Here is a 4894-nt window from a genome sequence, read left to right on the forward strand (position 1 = left end):
TTTTCATGTGATTGTTAGTCATCTGTCTTCTTTGGAGAAATGTCTGTTTGGGTCTTCTGCCCATTTTTTTTATTTGGTTGGTTTTTGTTATTGAGCTGCATGAGCTGCTTATATATTTTGGAGATTAGTTCCTTTCAGTTGTTTCATTTGCTATTAATTTCTCCCATTCTGAGGGTTGTCTTTTCACCTTGCTTATGGTTTCCTTCATTGTGAAAAAGCTTTTAAGTTTAATTAGGTCCCACTTGTTTATTTTTGTTTTTACTTCCATTATTCTAGGAAGTGGGTCAAAGAGGATCTTGCTGTGGCTTATGTCAGATACTGTTCTGCCTATGTTTTCCTCTAAGAGTCTTATAGTTTCTGATCTTACATTTAGGTCTTTCATCCATTTTGAGTTTATCTTTGTGTATGGTGTTAGGAAGTGTTCTAATTTCATTCTTTTACATGTAGCTGACCAGTTTTCCCAGTACCAATTATTGAAGAGATTATCTTTTCTCCATTGTATATTTTTGCCTCCTTTGTCAAAGACAAGGTCCCCATAGGTGTGTGGATTTATCTCCAGGCTTTCTATATTGTTCCATTGGTCTATATTTCCATTTCTGTGCCAGTACCATACTGTCTTGATGACTGTAGCTTTGTAGTATAGTCTGAAGTTAGGAAGGTTGATTCCTCCAGTTCCATTCTTCTTTCTCAAGATTGCTTTGGCTATTTGGGGTCTTTTGTGTTTCCATACAAATTGTGAAATTATTTGTTCTAGTTCTGTGAAAAATACCATTATTAGTTTGATAGGAATTGCATTGAATCTATAGATTGCTTTGGGTAATATACTCATTTTCACTATATTGATTCTTCCAATCCAAGACCATGGTATATCTCTGCATCTGTTTGTGTTGTCTTTGATTTCTTTCTCAAATGTCTTATAGTTTTCTGCATACAGGTTTTTTTTTTTTTTTTTTGTCTCTTTTGGTAAATTTATTCCTAGGTATTTTATTTTTTTGTTGTTGCAATGGTGATTGGGATTGTTTCCTTAATTTCTCTTTCTGATTTTTCCTTGTTAGTGTATATGAACGCAAGGGATTTCTGTGTATTAATTTTATATCCTGTGACTTTACTATATTCATTGATTAGCTCTAGTAACTTTCTGGTGGCCTCTTTAGAGTTTCCTATGTAGAGGATCACATCATCTGCAAACAGTGAGAGTTTTACTTCTTCTTTTCCAATCTGGATTCCTTGTGCTAAAGGATTTTTACTAAAAAATTAAAATATCAAATTTAAATAACTGAGTCTAACTCTCACAGAAGGTTTTTCTGGAGAAGTGTCAGGTGTCAAACTTTCTTTCCCTTCCTCTCTCTCTGGAAGTAAAGCCAAAGAAGTATCCTCTGCCTTTGGAAGGAATTATAGGTCTGTATTGCTTCTCACTCTAGTGGGAGCCTTAATATGGCCAGAACCTGAGCTTCCCCAGGCTCAGGACCTGACCTTCCATTGGTCTAAGCAACTGACCTACATAGTTCATTTCCACTTGAGAATGGTCAGTTCCTCTCTGGCTCTTTGAAACTCCTGGAGGATTTAGCTCCTCCTGCATTAATTGGAGAAGCTAAACCCATCCTTTGCCCCACTCCTGTGAGGCCTACCCCTGTTCTCCAAGAAGCCACACCTTCTGCTACACACACCCAGCCTATGAGCTTCAAATCTGCCTTGCTACAATTTCCCTTTCCTGGAGAGCTGGTGTTCTGTTCTTTCCCTGGAGCAGTGCTCCTCAAACTTGAATGTGCGCCTGACTGGGGCCCAAGATTCTGCATTTCTCACAGGTTCCCAGATGGTGTCATGCTGATTCTGTGAAACCTCACTGGAACAACTCCCTCAGGATTTTCACACTGAAGCCTCCATCAGCACCACCTGAAGGCTTGTTCAACACAAGTTGCTGCATCCCACCCCAGAGTTTCTGATTCCAGAGTGCAGGGTAGGGCCAGAGAATTTACATTTCTAACACACTCCCTGGCAATGCTGCTGTTGATGTGGAGATTGCAAATGGAGCTCCACTGCTCTACAGGAAGATGTATATGAAATAGAAGGCAGCCTGGCCCTGAAAAATAGAGCAGTTGGGAGACTAAAAACCTGACTGGAATGCTCCCTGAGGAGGAGAGAGCTGAGAGCTCTAGGGATGAAAAGCAAAGGAGATGTAAGGAAGTAGTTAATACCTGCTGCCTGAAAAGCTGGAAGCACCGGTGAGTCCTAAGGCCCACTACTAGTGAGAGATTCAGCTACACTTGGAATAGTACCAGGCCACAAATGCAGCACTTCTCAAATTCAGATGTGCACACAAATCACCTGAGAATGCTGTCAAATTGCAGTTCTGAGGCCATATGTTTGATGTGAGCTTGGAGATTTGTCATTTCTACTCCCAGTTGATATGTGGTCCCAGTGGTCCCAGGACCACACCAAGAAACAAGGACCTAGAAACCTAAGTCATCTCTTCTAACCCTGGCCAAGACTTTGAAGAAGCGTTGAAGTCTCAGGAGCTGGGGGGAGGTGGGGAGTAGCCAATAGAGAGTCTTTACCTTCTCTTGATTTAGCTCTAAGTGCTGCCTCTCCTGCTTTGAGAACACATTCCACTTACCTGGCCTGAGTTAAAAGAATCAACCTCCTGCTGGCATCAGTGAAGTCAGCTTGTGTATTAGCTCAGAAACAAGCCGAATTAGTTAGCTGCCCATCAGTTCAGTTCAGTTCAGTCGCTCAGTTGTGTCTGACTCTTTGCGACCCCATGAGTCACAGCACACCAGGCCTCCCTGTCCATCACCAACTCCCGGAGATTACTCAAACTCATGTCCATCAAGTCGGTGATGCCATTCAGCCAACTCATCCTCTGTTGTCCCCTTATCCTCCTGCCCCTAATCCCTCCCAGCATCATGGTCTTTTCCAATGAGTCAACTCTTCGCATGAGGTGGCCAAAGTACTGGAGTTTCAGCTTCAGCATCAGTCCTTCCAATGAACACCCAGGACTGATCTCCTTCAGGATGGACTGGTTGGATCTCCTTGCAGTCAAGGGACTCTCAAGAGTCTTCTCCAACACCACAGTTCAAAAGCACCAATTTTTCGGTGCTCAGCTTTCTTCACAGTCCAACTCTCACATCCATACATGACCACCGGAAAAACCATAGCCTTGACCAGACGAACCTTTGTTGGCAAAGTAATGTTTCTGCTTTTTAATATGCTATCCAGGTTGGTCATAACTTTCCTTCCAAGGAGTAAGTGTCTTTTAATTTCATGGCTGCAATCACCATCTGTAGTGATTTTGGAGCCCCCAAAAATAAAGTCTGACACTGTTTCCACTGTCTCCCCATCTATTTCCCATGAAGTGATGGGACCAAATGCCATGATCTTAGTTTTCTGAATGTTGAGCTTTAAGTCAACTTTTTCACTCTCCTCTTTCACTTTCATCAAGAAGCTTTTTAGTTCCTCTTCACTTTCTGCCATCAGGGTGGTGTCATCTGTATATCTGAGGTTATTGATATTTCTCCCGGCAATCTTGATTCCAGCTTGTGCTTCTTCCAGCCCAGCGTTTCTCATGATGTACTCTGCATATAAGTTAAATAAGCAGGGTGACAATATACAGCCTTGATGTACTCCTTTCCCTATTTGGAACCAGTCTGTTGTTCCATGTCCAGTTCTAACTGCTGCTTCCTGACCTGCATACAGGTTTCTCAAGAGGCAGGTCAGGTGGTCTGGTATTCCCATCTCTTTCAGAATTTTCCAGAGTTTATTGTGATCCACACAGTCAAAGGCTTTGGCATAGTCAATAAAGAGAAATAGATGTTTTTCTGGAACTCTCTGGCTGCCCATGGGAAGTCTGAAATCCAGAAACACTCTGTCAGTTTTTCAAGGTCATACAAATAGCGAGTGAAAATGTTAGTTGCTCAGTCATATCTGAGTCTTTGCAAACTTATGGACTGTAGCTGCCAGGTTCCTCTGTCCATGGAATTCTCCAGGCAAGAATACTGGAGTGGGTTGCCATACCCTCCTCCAGGGGATCTTCTGGACCCGGGGATCAAACCCTGCTCTCCCGTGTTGCAGGTAGATTCTTTACCACCTGAACCACCAGGGAAGCCCACACAAATAGTATGTTCACCGAAGCACATTGTGGAAACTCTTTGCCTTGGTTTGTGTTTATATTTAAGTGTTTGGCTCAAAGGTCCCAAGCCTCAGGCACTGTGCACAACTCATGGCCTCTGTGAAGGGCGCCCCCTGGTCTTCTGCAGGGCTCCAGCTTGAGGGGCCTCAGTTGAACCCAAGGGGAACCTGAAGGAAGGGTCAGAAATCCTAAAAGCAAATTCAGTCTAAAATGCCTCCTACCCTATTTGATTCCTCCATCACTCACTGTCCCATATACACTTCCCTCATATTATTTCAGAAGTGACCTGTAGCCAGGGCCTCTCTAATCAAACCATAGTTCCCTAAGCCCTAGAACACATACATGTCACCTTGTGCCAGAGCCCCAGGCTGGAGGCCACCAGGGTGATTGGGACTGGGGGCTTTTTTCTGCCTAACTGTCCTGGCAAATCTGCTGCTTTCCTCCTTCCTTCTCTAAAAAACAAACAATAAACAAACAAAAGCAAGATCATTATCTTAATCTTTATATCGAGTAAAGATAAAAGTTTTCAGTAACTCTATTCTTTAGCACCCTTACTCAACCTAATCATTTAATAAAACTTTACAGGACCTTTTTTCATGCCTTTCTTGTTGAATATACCATCTTGATTATTTTGCTGGAGTTGCCATTAAAAAAAAAAAAAAGTACCACAGATTGAGTGGCTTAAACAATAGATATTTACTTTCTCACTCTTCTGGAGACTGGAAGTCTGAGATTAAGGTATCATTGGTGTTGGTTTCTTCTCTGGCT

The sequence above is a fragment of the Dama dama genome, chromosome 23, assembly GCF_033118175.1.
Source record: "Dama dama isolate Ldn47 chromosome 23, ASM3311817v1, whole genome shotgun sequence".
Taxonomy (NCBI): Eukaryota; Metazoa; Chordata; class Mammalia; order Artiodactyla; family Cervidae; genus Dama; species Dama dama.